This window comes from Danio rerio, chromosome 6, assembly GCF_052040795.2.
Source record: "Danio rerio strain M-AB ecotype USA chromosome 6, GRCz13ab, whole genome shotgun sequence".
In the NCBI taxonomy this organism is placed as follows: Eukaryota; Metazoa; Chordata; class Actinopteri; order Cypriniformes; family Danionidae; genus Danio; species Danio rerio.
This window is the reverse complement of record NC_141026.1, coordinates 58,521,714-58,543,779: the sequence shown is the minus strand read 5'-3', so window position 1 is coordinate 58,543,779 and position 22,066 is coordinate 58,521,714. Positions and strand designations below refer to the sequence as shown.

At 39.9% G+C, this 22,066-nt stretch overlaps 1 protein-coding gene and 1 long non-coding RNA gene across 2 annotated transcripts in view; one reads left to right on the top strand and one right to left on the bottom strand.

The window, feature by feature from the left end:
- Positions 1-15,093, bottom strand: part of LOC147843698 (uncharacterized) — a 341,063-nt gene extending 325,970 nt beyond the window's left edge. Inside the window, exons 1-3 of the long non-coding RNA XR_015494403.1 lie at positions 14,970-15,093; positions 14,338-14,870; positions 13,363-14,288 (exon numbers count right to left, since the gene is read on the bottom strand). This is a non-coding gene — a long non-coding RNA (uncharacterized LOC147843698). The remainder of the gene's footprint in view (positions 1-13,362; positions 14,289-14,337; positions 14,871-14,969) is intronic.
- The window catches only part of slc12a5a (solute carrier family 12 member 5a), a 2,560,186-nt gene that overhangs the window by 58,800 nt on the left and 2,479,320 nt on the right, over positions 1-22,066 (top strand). The window lies entirely within an intron of this gene.

Here is a 22,066-nt window from a genome sequence, read left to right as displayed (position 1 = left end):
ATCGGCTGACTTGTATCTGGTATCTGCATTTTTATGTGTGTGTGATCACCAGATGTCGACTTCATTTATCCCTGAAAGTAAATGAAAGGGGCAGTTCACCCTAAATTGAAAATGATTGTTTACACACTCTTTATTTCTTCAGTTGAACATAAAAGAAGGTGTTTTGGTAATGCTGATAGATGTTAACCATTGACTTCTATGTGTTTCCTACATTGCAAGTCAACCAACAGGGGTCTGAGGTGTTTTTGGGGCCCCGTGGCCCAAGTGTGCCGCAAGCCTGCGTTTGAGTGAAGGTCTCGGCCGTTAGATCGCCCCCTGGGGGCTGGCTGCAGTACAAGTCATAAAGCCCGCCTCCTCCGTGTTAATGAAGGAGACTTGAGCCCAAATAAAAAAAATTATTACACTTTCAATAAAATGTCCCGAAAGATGGTTCTGGTGGATTAAGGCACTGGTTATTGTGCTGAAATAGGTGCAGATCTTCATTTTTGTAAACAGTTTGTTTTGAGCAGTAATTTAATGCTGGGCGTGTCATCGTGATTGACAGCTGTGATTGACAGTTTCTCAAAGCAGCGCGTCTGAGCTTCGGCAGGAGACTGAAGTGTTATTATTCGATTTCTGTGTTATTTTACCATGACAAAATGAGTTCAGCAGTAAACTACAGTTTCTGACATACATGATCTGGTGGAACACTGTTTATTCGCTAAGGTCAGAGCTTTTTTCTGGCTTTATTAGTTTGCTGATACACGCCTAGCCACCCAGATAGCAAGACACAGTTCCGGCTAGATTCTCGCCTGCCGGAGACTTATCCCTTAGAGCTCAGACTGACTACCTCTGCTGGACCTACTCCGGATGCCTGGACTCACTGCCCGATTTCAGCCCGAGTCAATCGAGCCAGATGCGGCGGCCGAGCGAGCCGGCGCTGCCGCATGTGAGCCGGAATCAGCCCGCGACGCCGCGAGTAGGTTATGCGCTGCGGCCCGGAGCTGGCGCGATTGAATATATAAAACCCTCATATTTGTTAACGTTATTACGTCCATTTGTGTTGATATGACAGCAAACGCATGCTGAGAAGTTCGGGGGGCGTGGTTGATTTTACATAAAGCGTTTGGTTGGAAGCTCGACTCCGCTCATTTTCGCGGCTCCTCCTCTGGCTCCATCAGACAGTCCTTCTGCGCATGTCAAGGCTCCAATTTCAGCAGTCTTTTGCGACAGTTTGTGCCCGTCAAGCAGGCGTTTTGCCCTCAAGGCGTTCAATAGGAAAAGGGGCTGTCGCGTCGTCCATATTTTTTTACAGTCATTGGCGTGGCCGCATTAAAAACAATGAGCTCAGACTGAGAAACCAAACAGAGTGTTTGGTTTCACACTGACTACTTTATTAAGCAATGTTTGTTTTCAACATGCACTCGCTGCATTTAAAAGTAGACACTTCTAGCTTTCTAAAGATATGTGTCTCATGTCTCTGTGTTTTGTTTTCGCTGAGTTTCAGCGCATTTTACTGATCCGTTTCTAAAATCTGTTTGTGGGGAGAGAAAAGAAAGAATGCCTACTCTGTTTATTATCCTTTTTTTGCAAAAGCACACACTTTTGTTGTTTTGTTGTGTGTGTACACAAAAAAGTAGACACCTAACAAACTCAATTGATGTATTGCTTTTATCTGTACGATCAAAACTGAAAGTGTAATTTAAGTTATTTTTGGCATTAAGTGTATACGAGTTACTTTCTTAAAAAATGTCCATTCACCTTCATATAAAAATTGTATTTAATTAAAACATATATATTATTATTAGTGCAATGCTACTTTTTTCTTTAATTCATTCTTATCTTACAAATATAAATATTCAGTTGTATTCATATTTGAATGCCCCCCATAAAAAGAAAAAAAAGAAAATCATTGTCATTTTGATCTATGTGGGTATTTTATTTTCTTTAATTAATTAATTTATTTATTTAAAATTTATTTAAACTTAATTTAATTTATTAGTAGTGCAATGCTACTTTTTTCTTGAATTCATTCCTATTTTTAATTTAATTTAATTTAACTTAATTTAATTTAATTTAATTTAATTTAATTTAATTTAATTTAATTTAATTTAATTTAATTTAATTTGTAGTTTTACTTACCTGTAATAACCCTGTAACAAAATACCATATATACATATATATATTTGAGTTAAACTGTGGAGCTTATAAGCCTTTATATATATATATATATATATATATATATATATATATATATATATTTATTTTTTATTTTTTATTTTTTTCTCAAGCTAGTCATTTGTCAAGATTCATTTCAGATATATTCTTGCATTCGATTTAAAGTGGCAATACTGCATCCCATTTGTAACCTTTGTTCAAGAACAGGATGACATTTTCAATCCATTTCTGAATGTTGCTCAACCCTGAAACTGTGGCATGTCAAACTACTCAGAATACAGACAAGGCCCACCATCACTGAAACCAGCATCAATTGAAACAAAAGTGGTTTGCTACAATGTTTTTTTTTTGTATTCATAAATAAGATATTATATACGATGACAAATCTGAATGTCTATCGATAGGGTTTATAAACCTTTCTATTTGAAACACTTTTTGTCTTCTCTAAAATATCATACTCTCTTACTGCTTTTGTTTTGTGTTTTGTTCAGCTTTGATCTGTGTTTTGTTTAGATTTTAATTTGTGTTTTATTTTCTTTGTGTTTTCTTTTGTTTTGAGTTGCTTTGTTTTGTGTTTTGTTTTGCTTCTGCTTTTGCTTTGTTTTGCTTTTGTTTTGTGTTTTGCTTTGTTTTGTTTTGTTTTGCTTTTGTTTTGTGTTTTGTTTTACTTTTGCTTTTGCTTTGTGTTTTGTTTTGCTTTTGTTTTGTGTTTTGTTTTGCTTTTTTATTTATTTTGTTTTGTGTTTTGTTTTAATTTTATTTAATTTTGTTTTGTGTTTTGCTTTTCTTTTGTTTTGTGTTGTGTTGCTTTACGTTGTGTTTTGCATTGCTTTTATTTTGTTTTGCTTTTGTTTTATTTTGTTTTGTGTTGCTTTGCATTTTGTTTAGTTTCGCTTTTGTTTTGTGTTTTATTTTGTTTTCTGTTGCTTTGCTTTGTGTTTTGTTGTGTTTTGTTTTGCTTTTTGTGTTTTGTTTTCCTTTGTTTGTGTTTTGTTTTGCTTTTGTTTTTGTGAGGCTTTGCTTTTGTGTTTTGTTTTGCATGCCTTTTCTTTTGTTTTGCGATGCTTTACTTTGTGTATTGTTTTTTTTTGTTTAGTTTAGCTTTGTTTTTGTTTTGTGTTTGTTTTGCAATGCTTGTGTTTTGATTTGCTTTTGTTTTGTGTTTTTTGTGTCGCTTTACTTTGCTTTTTGTTTTGCTTTTGTTTTGTTTGTTTTTATTGCTTTCCTTTGTTTTTTACTTTTGTTTGTTTTGTTTTGCTTTTGTGCTTTGTTTTGTTTTGCTTTGCTTTTGTTTTGTTTTACTTTATTTTTCTTTGCTTTGTGTTATGTCTTGATTTGCTTTTTTATTTTGTTTTGGGTTTTGCTTTGCTCAGTGTTTTGCCCTCTTGATTTTGCCTTGTTTTTTTGTTTTTTTTGGTTTTGTTTTAATTATTTTTTTTTTTGGATATACTATTGTGTGCAGCATAAATACACCAGCATTATTGTAAGCAAAAGACCATAAAGACGAGGACAAACCGCACTGAAAGGAAGTGAGGTCAGAAGGGGCCGCTGGAAATGGAGGAGACAGGGTTTGCTCCTCTGCGCCTCCTCCTTCAAATCCGGGTCAATGCTCTTTGGTTCCTCCGGTCCGCCTGTCAGCTTGAATATGTAGAGGCTGGCCTTGCCCAAGGCTGCCGCTAACCGATATCAGTTTGTGGAGTCTGTAGAGAACCGGGGGTTCTATAGTGTCCCTTGGGCTGCGACCGTCGACTCATGTGAACTTTAGCAGCTGTTGAACCAGCGAAAGCCATGTGTGTGTTTCTGCGTCTAAAACATGCATCTATGAATACGTGCTCTTCATCATGTCCTCTGCTGGAGAAATCTGTTTGCATTTGTCTGTTTTGACAACAGTGTAATGTGTAGCTGAACTCAAGCCAGATGATGGTGCATTTAGGCTTGGTTGTGCATCCAGATATTGTTCATGCATGGACACATTACAGCCAACAAGCAGTAATTGTGAGTCTCTAGGCTCTAATTAAATGTAATATAAATAAAATAAATAAAGCTGGTAAAAGTCAAGGATCATTCTCGGGTCATGCCGTTGTCAGAAAAGGCTGAAATGCAGTTTCTGTTGAACAGTGCTTAACTTAATGCAACTTTTTACAATTATTTTTGATTTTTTTTTATTGATTTCTTGATCAACTGTAGTTATGTCCTCTGCTTAAAATATAAAATGACCTTCCAAACTAAAAAGACAACGCTGTCAAAGTTTTATTTTATTTAGTTTTTATTTTATTTATTTATTTATTTTTATTTTAATATACATTTTTATTTATCAAAATAAAGTATATATTAGACTATTTTTTATGTCATGTTTTATTGTTATTTTTATCAAATGTTATATCTTTTAAGTTTTGGTATTGTAACTACCCGCTGGTTATTAAAACTGTCCACGCTTCCAAATACTGATGTCCATCATACGTTTCATTTATTGAACACCTAAAAGATAAACAAATAAACAAACCAAATGTTTCACACAAACACAATCAAAAGGACCTCAAAATATACAAATAATATATAAAACAATGTTTAGTTTACCGTGTTGGCCTGATAACCTGCTGTAGAATTAACAGGAGCATTTAACAGGTGCTTGCATTGATATCTCACTATGCTGAGTGACCATACAAACTCTAGCAGGTTAAATCAATCAAAGAGCCAACCGGAAACAAAGAAATTAGTAACATAAACATATAAAAATAAACATTTAAATAATGAAATACAAAACAATAAACAAAAATACAAGCTGACCAATCAGCGTCAGCTACAGGTATAAATTATTGAGGAAAGTATGACATACAAAAGCATTGTGTGTGTGTGTGTGTATCTGTGTATGTCGCAGATGATCCCTAAAATTGCATGCAGGAATGTTCAGTGAATATTAAACCTAAAACCAACTTTACAGTGCTAATTTAGTCTTTAGTCTTTCAAAGATTTTGGTACAAACAAGCTGTTAAAGAGAAGAAAAACAAAAAGAGGAGAATGATAGAGAGGAAAGGAGAGAAAAAGACAAGAAGAAGAAAATAAGACGTAAGTAGGAGGAGGATGAAAAAAAGGAAAGGAGAGGGTGGAGAAGCAGGTAAAAAAGAAGAAAATAGGATGAAAAGGAGGAGGTGTTGAGGAAAAAAGACGAAGTAAAGGGTGAAGGATGAGAAGCATGAGGAGGATGAGATGGATGAATAGGAGAGAGTGAAGGAGGAGGAAGATGAGAAAGGGAAGGAGGAGGAGAAGGTGGATAAAGAGGAGAAGGAAAAGCTGGAGGAGTACAAGGAGGAGGAACATTTAAAAAAGAAAAGGAGGTGGCGGAGGATAAGGTAAAAGAGAAGAAGATGGAGAAGAAAAAGGTGGATGAAGAAAATGTGAAGGTGGATGAGAAAGGAGAAAAAAGCGGAGTAGGAGGAGGAAAAGGTGGAAGAGGATGAGGAGGAGGATGAGGAGAAAAGGGTGGAGAGGAGGAAGAGGAGAAAAGGGCAAGGGAGAAGGAGGGGGGAGAAAAAGGTGGAGCGGGAAGAGGAGGAGAATGAGAAAAGAGGAGAAAAAGGTGGAGGAGGAGGGGATAAAAAGGTGGAAGAGAAAGAAGAGAAAAAAGTGGTATAGGAGGGGGGAAAGGTGGAGGAGGAAGAGAAAAAGGTGGAGGAGGAGAAAAAAGTGAAGGAGGAGGAGGAGAAAAGGGTGAGGGAGAAAGAGGAGGAGGATGAGGAGAAAAAGGTGGAGGGGGAGGATGAGCAGATGAGAAAGGTGTAGGAGGAGAAAAAAAGTGGAAGAGAAAGAGAAGAAAAAGGTGGAGAAAGAGGAGGAAGAGAAAAAGGTGGTGGAGGAGGAGGAGAAAAAGGTGGAGGAGGAGAAAGGTAGAGGGGGAGAAGGAGAAGGAGAAAAAGGTGGATGGACAGGATGAGGAGGAGAAAAGGTTGTGGAGGATGAGGAGAAAATGTGGTGGAGGAAAAGAAAAAGGTGGAGAAGGAAGAGTAGGAAAAAGGGGAAGGAGGAGGAGGATGAGAAAAAGGTGGAGGAGAAGGAAGAGGAGGAAAAAATGTAGAGGAGGAGGAGGAGAAAAATGTGGAGGAGGAGAAAGAGATAAAGGAGAAGGAGGATGAGAAAAAGGTGGAGAAGGAGAAGGAAAATGTGGAGGAGAAGGAGAAGAATGTGGAGGTGGAGAAGGAGAAGGAAAATGTGGAGGAGAAGGAGAAGAATGTGGAGGAGGAGGAGGAGAAAAAGGTGGAGGAGGAGAAGAATGTGGAGGAGGAGGAGGAGGAGGAGGAGGAGAAAAAGGTGGAGGAGGAGGAGGAGGAGAAAATGGTGGAGGAGGAGGAGGAGAAAATGGTGGAGGAGGAGAACAATGTGAAGGTGGAGGAGGAGGAGAAGTAGAAAAAGGTGGATGACAATGAGGAGGAGAAAGGTGGAGGAGGGCAAGTGTAGAATAGGTTTAGAAGAAGGTAAAAAAAAGTGGAGGAAGACGTGAAGGTGGAGAGGAAGAAGAAGAAGGAAAATGAGGTGAAGAAAGAGAAGAAAAGGAGAAGGGGAGGGGTAAGAGGAGGAGACGGTGGAGAAGGAGGAATAGAGGGAGGAAAAGAAAGCAAAGGAGAAGAAAAGGAAAGAAGGTGGTCTCCAACAAACTCCCTCTCTCTGCAAGACTGCTCTCCAAATAAACTGTGTGTATAGTCCAGAACTCTCCAGCACACACTGCAGCTCCTACATGCGCTCACTGAAGCTCCAGTAATAAACTGCTCTGATGATCTGCCATTCATCATGGGCTGTTTCCCCTCGTGCTCTGAGTCTGGATGCAGGATGCCAGGTCTGCTGTCTCTGCTTAATTAGAGTAAATTAGCTGTGAAATAAACAGACGGCTACACCTTCAGACGCACGAGAGCCAGGATCTGATGCTCTGATGTCAGGGTGAAGCTCTGCTCTTTTCTTTCTCTCCGCCAAAAGCTGTTCATGTCCATTAATTAGAGCCGCTGCTGTTGACAGAGCGGCGCTCGTGATGCTCTCTGCGTTTCAGCAACTGTGAACGCTCCAACACAGACTCTGCTTCTGTAAAGTGAAGGTGTGGAGATCTGCTTGACTGATTCCTCAAGTGTTTCTGCTCAAAGGAGGACAGCTTCTCTGTCGAGTGCTGCAGGATTTCAATTCTCCCGTTCGACATGCTTTTTTATGTCTGTGTTTGTCTTTGGAACTTTGGCAAATGCAGTGCTGCCTACAAAAGTCGAGCTTTTTCTGCACAGCATACAGCAGGGGGTTCTGGGAAAACTCTCGTGGGAATTATTTGGCTATATTTATGAACAGATCTCAAATATTTTGGCATCTGTAACAATTGTAGCGTGTCCACATTTAGGGTGTTTTATGTCATGGATTAAATTGCATGTCTTTAAAGGGCACCTAGGTTACCGCTTTTTTCAGATTTAATATAAGTCTTTTGCGTCTCTAGAATGTGTATATAAAGTTTCAGATCAAAATACCCATCAGATTTTTCATTATACCTTTTACAAGATGCTGTCTTAGGCCCCGTTTACACTAGTGCGTTTTAGTTTTAAAACGGCGTTTTAGAATGAAAACGATCCGCGTCCACACTCGCGTTTTACCCAGCGTTTCTGAACTGCTCTCCGTCCACACCAAAACGCTGAAAACGCACATCACGTGACCACAAAGACATTCTCGGGCAAGCGCTGCAGCCCATCTACCCAGATGAGAGCTCTGCTAGTCGGACTTCTCATCAAGCATCTCCCCCTGGATCTAATCTCACTATATTTATAAAACGGGATATTTCATTCATCTTGTTGTCTTTATCTAACGACATGTTCCCTGACTTTGGTCATTAGAATCTATTACTTTTTCTCAGGTAACGTGTTTTGGCTGAGCGCAAAGATAAGTTAATGATTAAAATAACCACGTAGCCTATTCTGTATATTGACTGATCGCTTGCCTTTATTTCCTATAATGTATAAACTTATTGTATGTTATACTTTTAAAATGGCCATTATCGATTATTAAAACTGATATTCAGCAAAAGAGAGGGTGTGTTTTGTATTTTCACTGAAATTGAAAGGAGGCAGTTGTTATCGGCTCCGTTTTGTTATAAATATCCACACAGTGAAGATGACGCTCATGCAGCACGACGCCTCAACATGTCTGCTGTCTAAGTTGCTAATATTAAAATGAAAATAGGCAGTTCCTTAAATCATGTTTACATTTTATTGTTGAGAAAGTGAAACAACGTAGCCAGGGTGATGTGAATGAAGTTATAAAGTACACTGTTCCCTGTGAAGATTGACGCGTGTCCTCGGTATAGTCTGTTGTCCATATCAAACTGAGAAGAAGAGACTGCAGCCCTGATCAAACTTGCGAAGTCTGAATTTACAAGGAGAGAATGCAGGACTGAACTGTGTGTTAGGCTACTTAATATTCAGGAAAAGCCCCAATCAGAGAGGCGAATGTCTGCAGCCCCGCCTCCGTTTTCAGATGTCTCCGTTTTCCATCATCCACACTGAGACGGAGCAGCAGCGTTTCAGAATGAAAACGGCCTCTCCAGCGTTTTCAAAACGCTCCGTTTTCGGCGCTCGAGAACTCCGGCGTAGTGTGGACGGTTGGCGTAACCAATGATGATTGCTGATCCTAGCGAACAGAACAGACCTTTTATTCCCGGTTGCTTTGCGTATGTCTGCCTGGACTTGTTGACATATACACGCGACTACCGGAACATGTTAATGCGCGCAGCTGTCAATCAATTCGGTGGGCGGGGGAATCGCACACCTACGTAATGGTGCGATCGATTTGAAAACCGCTCCAATTGGCCGATCCTTTTTTTTGTAGTTAAATTGAAAAAAAAGGACAGGGTGTGTTCATATCACCCCAGTATGACGGTCTATACACTATACCAACACACAGATCTGTCCAAACAGCTTGAAAGTAGATTTTTTACCATAGGTGCCCTTTAATGTTAAATGCTAATCAGTTAGCTATTTTTTTTTTTTATCAAGTAAGAAATAAAAATGGGTCGCTCTCAGAGATGTATAGTAACTGTCTCTTTCCAGAGATCGCTGGTTCTCACACGAACACCAGGACTACACTTCCGCATTTCCCAGGACTACATTTTCATACATGCACTGCTCCCAGACACCCATGCTCATTCATCTGCTTGATTGCACTCACCAGCTGAACCTTGTCACAGACTGATAGCCTACGATACATAAACCACTCATGAACCCTTCCAGTTTGCCGAGTCTTGTTAGCTGTTTCAGTTGCATTACAAAGCATTTCTCCCTGTCTTGTTTCTCCGTGTTAGACCCTAGCCTTGTTAACCTTTGTTCTCCTGTTTAGCCGCCTGCCTTTTGACCTGTTGCCTGTTTATACTGACTACGATTCTGGACTGCCGTAACATACCCGTTTGCACATGTATGACCACTGTTGAATAAACCTGCATATTGGATCATACCTCCTGTTGTCCTCTGTCACTCCACCCTGTCGTTACAGTAACGGAGTAGAACTACTTCACTACTGTACTTAAGTACTAAAAGGCTGTATCTGTACTCTACCGGAGTATTGTTTATTTCTCCTACTTCTACTTTTACTTCAGTGCATGTTTTCGATGAGTTTAATACTTTTACTGCGATAGATTTGTTTATGTGCTGCATCGTTACTCATTACTAGGGGTGTCAAAATTATGGATATCGGTTCAGTAATCGATCATAAACAGTTATAACATACTGACGTCATTTATATCCAGCTATACCTCTCTTTTCACCCTGATGTTCCCTCGGTTCCAGATCACATCTCAGCCTGTCTGTCAGACATCTCACACTGGATGAAAGATCAACATCTTCAGCTTATCCTTTCGAAAACGGAAATGCTTGAAGTTTCTGCCAACCCGACTCTACACCATAACTTTTCAATCCAGATGGATGGAGCAACCATTACTGCGTCCAAAATGGTGAAAAGCCTTGGAGTAACGATTGATGACCAACTAAACTTCTCTGACCACATTTCTAGAACTGCTCGATCTTGCAGATTTGCTCTCTATAACATCAGAAAGATCCAACTCTTTCTATCTGAACATGCAGCTCAACTCCTTGTTCAAGCTCTTGTTCTCTTCAGACTGGACTATTGCAACTCTCTACTAGCCGGGCTTCCAGCTAACTCTATCAAACCTCTTCAGCTGCTTCAGAACGCAGAAGCACGAGTGGTCTTTAATGAACCTAAAAGAGCACATGTCACTCCGCTGCTCATCCGTTTGCACTGGCTGCCAGTTGCTGCTCGCATCAAATTCAAAGCTCTGATGTTTGCTTACAAAGCCACCTCTGGCTCTGCTCCTTATCAGCTCTCACTTCTGCAGATGTATGTGCCCTCCAGAAACTTGGGTTCTGTGAATGAACGTAGCCTTGTGGTCCCATCCCAAAGAGGGAAGAAATCACTTTCCCGAACTCTCGCTTTCAATCTGCCCAGTTGGTGGAATGAACTCCCTAACTGCATCAGAACGGCAGAGTCACTCGCTGTCTTGTACTTGTAGTTCTTGGGCGCTGTAGTTCACTCTCAGGGCCTACTCACACTATGCCATCCATACCGTGCCCAGGCCTGTTTCCCGGATCGTTTGAGAAGTGTGAGTGCGCTGAATCGGGCTCAAGCACGGTTCACTTGGCCGGCCCTGGCCCGGTTGGAAGAGGTGGGCCTGAGCGCGGTTCACTTGGGCTTTGGCGCGGTACACTTATAGTGTGAGTGCAAAATGCGCCAAAGCCCGAAACTGAAAGCGAGACGTGACTTTTAAGGGGCTGTTTCATATGAATTCATTAATCATTCTTACTGTCCAATGAATGCAAACTGCTGTAGTTTATTAAAGACGAGAACTCCTTACTGCACGACAGCTGCGCGGCTTGAGCAAACCTCCTCATTCCTGCAGCATGAGGGCTTTATGATTGTTTATGAGCGCCAAAAGTGGCAGATCTGTTCGGCGAAATATCTGACTGCGTGTCCCCGCATCCCTAAGGACTGTTTGGCGAAATATTTGACAGCATGTCACTGCATATCAAACGACTGAAACGATATAATAGAGGAATCTCCACTGTGCTGCTGAGTGAGAGCGCTTCTCACTGAACAGCGCAGCATCGATGACGTAAGCGTGCCGAGGCCCGATATGGTGTGAGCGCGGGCCGTCGGGGTAGACGGGAGTGCGACAAGCGTGCTTTGGCCTGGTTCGAGGCAACTGTACCTAGTGTGAGTATGGCCTCAGAGTTCATTGAACTAAAGCGTCCTCAGGTGGTTACTGACAGTCATGACAGATCTAAAGCCAAAAAGGCTTAAAATCTGCTTTTATTTTACCCAAAATAAAACAAATAAGACTTTCTTCAGAAAAAAAAAGTATTATATGAAATACAATGAAAATTTCCTTGCTCACTTGAGCAAAATTTAAAAGATACATATATTTCACAAGAGGGCTAATAATTATACCTTGAAGAACTGTACATAATATAACCTAAATTTCCAATTGGGACACTTCCCCCATATACACTACAGTAGTGTCTCAGCATGCCCCACCGTTCCTCCAGGTGATGTTGGAACAGGCTGCATTCAGAAGGTCTGCGTCTGTACTGAAAGTCCACTGCTGTAAAAGTGTGTCCACTGCCGCGGGCTCTGCTAATATATGAAAGCATCTGCGGTCAGTCGTGTCTCTCAGATCGCATCACGTCTGCCGCCATGGCAACATGACAGGATGAAGACGACAGCGGCTGACAGACGATCAATAGGATCCATATCTCTGTTGTGATTAGATTCTTCTTCATTGAAGGAGGTGAAATATTGGCACAGTTCAGATGGCGACGTCTCTTTGAGCCTGCAGGCGGACCGTCGCTTCTGACATGCCGAATTCTGGCCTTTCATTCTCCTGGGGTCTCTATTAGAGATGTCTTGATCATCAGGGACAAGAAGAAGCTTTTTAACACTAGAACTAGTAGAGCGGCCATTTCAGTCATTCATATCTTGGACGAGGTTCAGCAATGAAGATTATAATATTTCTTTTCAATTTCCTTTGGCTTAGTCCCTTTATTCATCAGCGTTCACCACAGCAGAATGAACCGCCAACTTATCCAGCATGTGTTTTACACAGCGGATGCCCTTCTAGCTGCAACCTCGTATTGGAAAACACCCATACACTCCCACATTCACACTTATACTCTACGACCAGGTACAGGTCACCATTTTTTATCAGTGATTACATCCTGAGGTTTGTTTTTATTTTACAAAGAAATCAATATAATATAGTACTACTTCAAATTTATATCTGCATTTAGCTGTAATGTACTGTATGGTCCCTAAACTGTAAAAATTTAATTTACGGTAAAAAACCAGCAGCTGTGGTTGCCATTACTTTGCCAATAATATCCAGCTGACGGCCCACAGAACCACACACATTTTAGGCACACACAATCTGGCACACACAATCTAGGCAAACCATATATGGTTACGACGGATGTTAATGTTTTTAACGTCTTTTTGAACATCGTCATCGATATATTTTAATATATATGGTTAATAAATATTGTACACAATAAACAGTAGTGTTTACTTTATTTAAAAAATATTGCGATGGGGTATATGCCGAGCTAGTGGTGTTCCCATGCTGATAAACTTCCAGTGACCTGTTATTGTGAACTTTTTTCCATTTTATACGGTTCCTTTTACAGCATCGATGTTGTAATGTTATTAAAATACATTCAGTTAAATAAACTTTGGCATTTATTTAGTTGCTCAAGCGTAAAACGGGAGAAAAAGCCATTTACTCGCACACACCCGTCAGAATCGGCAGGCTAGTGCAGAAGCTCCATTGAATATACTGGGGTAAAATAAATGCTCATTTTATAAAGACATGGCGGGGGAACATGTAATTTAATGCAGTGCTTCTTGTACAATCTGAGGCCCACTTTAAATCGAACATCACTCAGCTAGTGGAGATCGCTGATTTTTAAAAAAAAACAGACCTTAAACGCATTCAGTTCGCCGGAAGCGCTTAACCCAGGTTACTGTCAAATTAAAAGTCCTACTAGCATGCTTCGGCATATACCCTATTGAGACGGCCGAATGGGGAGCATTGTTTCCGATCGCCATTCAATATAATAGACTGAACAGTTTTCAATCAGTCATCATGGATGATCAGTCATTTTTATCTGACAATAATATGGCAGATACTAATTGTTTTAAATTAAATCCACTTAAATTTGCAAAAACAATGAAGTTAACTTAAAACATTTGTGTAACAACATGTAAGAATTGTACGGAGCATTTTTACAGTGTATGTATTCCCATGCACAGTTAAAAACCGTCACTACCATGAATGGGAAAAGTCGCCTAAAATAGCAATGGTGGAAGAACATCAGTTATGTGCTTTTTACATGCAGTTATTAGTTTTAACAAATTTATTACGTTGCAAAATTGAAAGAGGTCAACATGACTGCTCTTCTATAGCTCTAACATTTAACCAGAGATTTGTCACTGTGACACTCCGCTGTTCGTGCTCTGTGTGAGATTAAGTTCATTTATAATGCTGAAATTGTGTTCTGACGAAGCAAACATGAGTAAAGTGCTGCTTAAAGTCGTCTTTAGAGAACGAGCTCACCCAGAGATGAAAATTGCCGTCATTTGCTCATTTCATGTTGTTCCAAACCCAATATGCGGTTATTTTTCTTTCTCTGAAACATAAAGGCATTTTTTTCCCCCTCCAAAAACCTTGTTTCTATGCAACAGCAGGTCACAGTGACCACTTTGGTAAAGCACACACACACACACAAAAAGTGTTATGAAAGAACTCCATTTGACTTTTGCACATTATTTAAGATTTTGGACATCAGATTATATAATTTTTCACTTCTGCAGCAGCTCTCAAATACATATATGGGGACCAGTAGTATGATGTAATGTATTACAAATACTTAAATCACTATGGAATTTTAGAAAACATTTTTTCAAATCCAGATACAACTTTACAATTGTTTTGCATCTTGTTAATTTCTTTTCTAAAATGTAAATTTGCTTCATCCCTGGTAAAATTGTTTTTCCTATGTAATTGTGTCTGATGATAGGTAAAAATGTTTTCCAAAATGTAAATTTGTCTCGAGCTTTGTAAAAGTGTTTCCCACTTTGTAATGTTGTTTTGCACTTCCCGGCCACCGTAGTTTTCCCTTAGGAATTGTACTTTATGAAGTAGTTTTGAAAGTGTGTACATTGTAAAAAGTGATTAGTTACCTCAAAGCGAGAAGTTTGCTGATTCGAGTCCCAACTGTGTCAGCTGACTGTGGAGTTTGCATGTTCTCCCTGTGTTGGCGTGGGTTTCCTTCAGGTGCTCCGGTTTCCCCCACAGTCCAAACACATGCGCTAATGGGAAATTGAATAAACTAAATTGGCCGTATAGTGCATGTGTGTCTGAATCTGAGTCTATGGGTGTTTCCCAGTACTGGGTTGCGGCTGGAAGGGCATCCACTCCGTAAAACATCTGCTGGTATAGTTGGCGGTTCATTGCACTATTTAATCTCTTAATAAATAAGGGACTGAGCTGAACAAAAATGAATGAATGAATGCATGAATAATTGCTTTTTACAGTACATTTTAGTCTTAGTACTTTTGCTGTGCTATTTTTCTATTATGTTTATTTTTTTCTTGTCTATGGTGTTTGATTAATAGCATAATTAATCCTGTGATTCCTGTTCAATCAAATCACGCATAGAAAAATCACATCAGACAGACCGACCTCAAAATGCTTCATAAATACAGCAAATTGCAGCTTAAGGCTGGTTACTCACCGAAGCTGAGCAGGGCTGAGCCTGGTCAGTACTAGGATGGGAGACCACTAGGTTGCTGTTGGAAATGGTACCAGCTGGGGGGCACTCAACCTGTAGTCTTTGTAAATCCTAATGCCCTAGTAAACTGAAGGGGACACTATATTGTCAGTGAGAGCCGTCTTTTAGATGAGACGTTAAACTGAGGTCCTGACTCTCTGTGGTCATTAAAAATCCCATGGCACATCTCGTAAACAGTAGGGGTACGACCCCGGTGTCCTAGTCAAATTCCCTCTATTAGCCCTTACCTATCATGGCCTCCAAATCATCCCCATCCACTAAATTGGCTGTATCACTGTCTCTCCACTCCACCAGGTGTGTGGTGAGTGCACTGGCACCGTTGTCCTGTGACTGCCGTCACATCATCCAAGTGGATGCTGCACACTGATGGTGTGAAGAGACCCCTATTCATGATTGTGAAGCGATTACATTATAAATATTAAAGTGTGGACACATTAAAAGTGCCCAAAAACACACAAAATCATCACTCATAATGAGTGAGAGACTGATGATGATGATGATATTGATGATAATGATGATGATAATGATGTCCCTCAATACACTACAGAATGTTACGTTTTCAAACACATGCACAAATTGCATGCATTCTCTCAGGAGCTTGTTTTGTGGCCTAGTAGCTTGTTAGTCAGGGGTCAAAGATCATAACCTTAGTGTAAACATAATGACTGTTATAAGTTGGGGTACAATGGAGTTGAGGATCCAAATGCAGTTTGGTGGATAAACTGGTAGCATACAGTTAAGGTAATCCAAAATACGCAGTCAGAAACAGGCAAATGGTCAGGACAGGCAGTGAAACAAGCTTTTTAATGCGTACAGAAAAACAAGACTCAGCCAAGTGTCTGTAAAATTGAGCGGTATACAATAACCGTCCACTTTATTCGGTACACCTGTCGAACTGCTTGTCAACTCAGCTTTCTAATAGACTGGTTTCTTGAACATGACAATGAGTACTCAAATGGCCTCCATAGTCACCAGATCTCAATCCAATAGAGCACCTTTGGAATTTGGTGTAACGGGAGATTGGCATCATGGATGTGCAGCCAACGAATCTGCAACAACTGCATGATGCTATCATGTCAATATAGGAAAAAATGTCTGAGGAATATTTCCAGTACCTTGTTGAATCTATGCCACGAAGGATTAAGGCAGTTCTGAAGGCAAAAGCTGCTCCAACCTCGTACTAGCAAGGTGTACTTAATAAAGTGGCCGGTGAGTGTATATAGTTCATGTAATCGTTCAATAACAATCTTCAGCAGTGTGTGTGGGTCAGTGTCCAGATTGTTGTCAGCTGTGGCAGGAGTTGATGAGTGCAAAGAGTTCTGGGAGTTGTAGTTCAGTGGCCAAATTGTAGTTCTCCAGTGATCTGCAACTGCTCGATCACTGGTGATCATAACATTGGCACAGCATGGTTCTTGTGTCTTTGGTTTCACAGATTCGCTTCACATGTTAACGCATCAACCTGCTTTCTGTAGGCTTATTAAAGTAGCATATATCAATGTAACGTGTTGTTACCTTAAATTAATCTCATATTTAAAATTTGTAGTAAATAATTGCACTTATAAGCCCCCTTAAAATAAAATGGCTGCATTTTTTTTATTTGCAGTGTATCATTTTCCTAGTGTAATAGCCACTACTCTTGCATACTTTTGTACAGGCTACTTTTATTTAGTGTTTAGAACAGATACTTTTACTCTACTTACACTACTTTTTTGGCACGTAATGGTATTTTACTTCAGTATGGATTGATTTTTCAGCACTTTTTCCGCCACTGATATGGTGCATCTGATGTCTTGACATTTGGTTATGAGACGCTGGAGAGCCAGTGACATTTGATGTTATTGACGTCCAGCCTGATCTTCATCACCTGTTGCAGGCCTTCAGAAGACTTCAAAAATAGCTTAGTTTTTCATTAAACAACAAGACTGGAAAGGAGAAAAAGAATGAGTCAGTCCATACACACAGCCATCACATGAAGATCAAGAGCAGCTCAGATGAGAAAATGGCATGAAATGTGTTCATAGTGAGATGTTTGACTGAAGAATTTGGTTTCTGATATTTGAGGTGTGTTTAAGTCATTCATTCATTTTCTTTTCGGCTTATTTCCTTTATTAATCAGCGGTCGCCACAGCAGAATGAACCACCAACTTATCCAGCATATGTTTTACACAGCGGATGCTCTTCCAGCTGCAACCCATCACTGGGAAACATCCATGCACACTCATACACTGTTGGAGCTATTTCTTCTATTTTATGAACTAAATTAAAAATCTTTAATCAAAAAGAGGTTTAACCAAAACAGAACAAAATAACAGGGAATAAAAATATAATCCCTGGTGCCCCCGTGCTCTCTCTTCCCAAAATATACACCAAAAACACAACCACTGAGAATTAACAAGAAAATACAATTTATTTACAGAAATAAGGAGCAAAAATAACATAATAATAATAATAACAACAACATATAAATTATAACATATATAAAATAACATATAAATTAGATCAAACTTCCCTAGAAAACAGATAATAATAAAAAAAAATACAAAACTTCATTCATTTTCTTGTCGGCTTAGTCCCTTTATTAATCCGGGGTCGCCACAGCGGAATGAACCGCCAACTTATCCAGCAAGTTTTTACGCAGCGGATGCCCTTCCAGCCGCAACCCATCTTTGGGAAACATCCACACACACATTTACACACACACACTCATACACTACAGACAATTTAGCCTACCCAATTCACCTGTACCGCATGTCTTTGGACTCTGGGGGCAACCGGAGCACCCGGAGGAAACCCACGCGAAGGCAGGGAGAACATGCAAACTCCACACAGAAACGCCAACTGAGCCGAGGTTCGAACCAGCAACCCAGCGACCTTCTTGCTGTGCACTACCTACTGCGCCACTGCCTCGCCCATATATATATATATATATATTCCAAAAAAATCCCATTACTATTATTTACAGTAAATAACTGAACTGTACTATTATGCCTCATATGTTTGATTTACAGTTTTATTGATCACTAAGATATGATTGACTTGGATTTAAGTTGCTTCGATTTCAAAATAAAAATGGCAAAAATAGCTTGGATGTAGCTAAGCTACTTTTGCCATGTAGCTATTAGCTTAGCTTGCTACATTTCCCAGGGGGTAGCTTTTAGTGTAGTTAAGCTACATGTTAAGTAGAGTAGCTAATAGCTTAGCTCACTACATTTTTCAAGTAGCCTGCCCAACACTGCAAACTAGTGCACAGTTGGCATAACTTTTAGTTGCTGCACTTTTGTTTCGTGCAGAAATGCGGTGTTGAGAAGCCTTTACGATTAATTAACCGTGATGAATTAGAATGCCGTTAATAGTGAAACTGGTTAATTGTTGCATGCCTAATTCCATATAGGACTTAAATGCATCTATAAGCACTGACAATGCATTGCCGACCATTCCTCCCCTTATATTAGCGAATGTAGAAATGTTGCAGCCACAGAAGTCCCACACTAAACTTAACTTTTCATTTCCACAACCCAAATGCTTCAGCCCACTCACAGAAGCTTTGCCATGCAGCCGCAGCATTGATATTCTGCATAAACCTCCGAAACGGCCTTTGGCTCGGCGTGACCTTTGCGAGCGCTGGTTGGGTTGCCGAGGGGCCGGGATGCCGACTTTCAGAGGCACGTCTGTGGGTACAACGCATCTCCAGAGCTGGAAAAAGCCTCCACAAAGGGAATAGAATATCTTCATAGATAGCCTCTCTCTCTCTCTCGCACCCAGAATCTAAATCAATCCTCAATTGGCTTCACTCCGGGAAAACTGCCAAAAGCATCTCTGCTCGGCCATGAAACCCCTGGACCGACCGGTGTGAAGAATGGAGACTGAAGGCAGAGGATGGCGCTTTTTTTTATGGCTGTGAACTCATCTGAGAGTGGCAATCAGGGTTAACTCTTTGTTTTCAACTGGAAGTCACTCGAGAGGATCCAAACAGATGGATTATCAGCCCATTATGTGGAGGACTGTGGCGGGAGCTGACTTGCTGGAATCTGGCGCTGTTGGAAGAGGAGTTTGGCTTCGGATCAAGTTTTTTACATCTTTCCGCTTTTGGTGCGAGACCAGTTCTCGGAAAATCAATAATGCAGACTAATAATCAGACCTCTGCTGAACTTTTAACTGAACAGGTCAACCAAAATGTAAATGCGGGTTTATTTAGTCACCATCATGTTGCCTCGAACTGTTTGCTGATGTTGATTTAGCACCACAATATCTTGTATTTTTACTATGATGTATTGAACTGTGGTTCTGTGCAACCACAGGCAAGATCTTTTCTGCCAGTCTTGATTATTGATTATTGACTGATTGTCCAACTGCTCGTTAGCGCAAATTTCTAATCAGCCAATCGCATGACAGCAGCTCTATGCATTTAGGCATGTAGACTTGAGCTGCGTTTTAAATGGCACACTATACATTCATGCACTATGTACTTATGCACTTACACACTTAACAGGATAGTATATGTATGTAGTGTTGTCCCATATGGCACACTAATGTTTTTTTACTAAGCGGAAATTTAAACCGTTTCCCTGATGACGTTTGACGGTTGCCAAATCAGTGAAATAAACGACCGAGTTATCAAATAATACCTGCCGTGAGTATAACCACATTCACCATCGGGAGGCGCTATAATCACTCTCGTAGGAGAATTTTGCTTTCACCATCCAAAATAAATAAAGTTTTCCAACATGTGCGCCCGATAGCTCCGCCCCTTCCGCTACGTGAGCAAACTTGCAGTCGTTAAGTGCGTGAAGTGTCCATCATTACACACTACATTTTACCGGCTGAATGAGTGCATCATCCGGGTAATTAAAGAGCACTTATGATTTTTAGAGTTTTCAACACACTACTTACACTATTTATACTACAAAATGGCGCAGAATAGTGCATAAGTATGCGATTTGGGATGCAGCTATGGTCAAGACGATCTGCTGCAGCTCAAACCGAGCACCATAATGGAGAAGAAAGGGGATTTAAGAGACTTTGAACGTGGTATGATTGTTGGCTGGTCTGAGCATTTCAGAAACTGCTGATCTACTGGGATTTTCACGCACAACCATCTTTAGGGTTTGCAGAGAATGGCCAGAAAAAGAGAAAATATAATATAATATATTGAGCCATAATAAAGTGTTTTATACTGTATTTATTTGAGTAGGTGCAACCCTTTGTTAATGACTGCTACAGCATACTGTCGTATTTACCATCGCAAACTGATCAACTGTAATAAATACTGTGGTTTACTTTAGTCGTAATTGCAGAAAAATGTTGTGGATTGTAGTCAGGGCTTGACATTACCTTTTTTGATCACCAGCCACTGTGGCTAGTAGATTTCCAACATTACTAGCCATTTGCCTTTTTCACTAGCCACAATTGTATTGTTGGAAAAAGATCATTTTAACTGCGTAGAGTAATGAAGTTTTCCCTGCGCCCTTGCAGTGTTTAAAGAAACTTATTTAGTGCGTCAATATTGTCAATGCTATTATTCAAAAAGGGAATAATTCGCACTCATCAAGTGATTGCTTCGTACTGTTTTTCTTTTTTCTTTTTACATTCTTCGGGTAATTAAAAAAAATCTTTCTCCCACACTGTAGTGATGGGAAGTTCGGATCATTTTACTGACTCGGAACTTTGAGTCTCGTTCATCAAGATGAACGAATCTTTTTTCGAGTCATTTCGTTCATTTGGTTCAATTTGCCAAAATATTATTATAATGTTACGAATTGCTTCCGAACACATCTACAATTAACCCAAAAGGTTGATTGCACGACAAATAAGTCAAAAGTAGAATATAACAAGGAGAAAATAATATTTGAATGTTTACCTGCTCTTTTGTCTATGAAGGTATTGTTGTCTGTTTGCTCAGCTCACCTCTTCATGTCTTCAAATGTCAGGGGTTCATTCACATTACACTGACAGTCACATATAATCTTAATCAATGCACAGTCTAAGCCGATAGGAGCGATGATCGTTCGCTCATCACGTGAGAAAATGACTCAAACCCGAGGACTCGAGAGATGAACGGTTCAATTTTTTTTCCAGCTCTAAACGCGTATGTTTGGCCCATGATGAACGAGTGACTCAGACCCGATAGAGGACTCGAGAGATGAGCGGATCAATTCTTTTTCCGGCTCTTAACGCATATGATTGGCTTCTGCCAATGTGATGAAGACTTGAAATTAACGATACCACCTGCACAAATGTGCGCACGCGCGGATGAACGAATCACTCCCTGAGAGGACTCGTAGTTCCCGAGTCATATTGAAGATTCGTTCAAAAAGAATGAATCGTTCATGAATGACCCATCACTACCACACTAAGGAAGGCATTGTACTGAAACGTTTATGTTTTTAATCACCCGAAGAATGTAAAAGCAAAAAAGAAAACAGTACGAAGCTATTACTTGATGAGTGCAATTCATTACTTTTTTTGAAAAATATATTTTGTACGCATAAATTTGGCTTTGACATGCTAAAATGACTTGATTTATATTTTGTGTTATGTCCACATGCCTCCTCATTCATTTCACCTTTTGTGTGTGTTGTGTATGAGCTTGCTCAATGTGCATGGGCGAATGGGTTGTGTCGCATTGCGATTAGTTTTTATTTAACATAACTTTTCAGGGCTCAAAATTAGGGATTTACCAAATTTATCTGTCCTGGCTAAATGTCTCAGATCATCAGTTAAGGGGAGTTAATCTCATATTAAAGCAATGTTATTGTAAAAAAAAAACTGATAATTAAACAATATTAATCAAAATATCTGTAAGAAAAAGAAAGCAGGTAAAAAAACTCACACTGTGTGTGATCATGAAAGGATGATCACATGCACAGTTAATGTTGCGCATCTTAATAATCTGTTCAAAGAATAATTAAAGTGAAAGTAGAGTCTGCTGCGGCTTACAAAAGGACAGGGGTCGACTGGCCATAGGGAGCACCGGGACATTTCCTGGTGGCCTGACAGTGTATCTGGCCTGCAACAATGATTCTAACCTGCCATGAACCCTA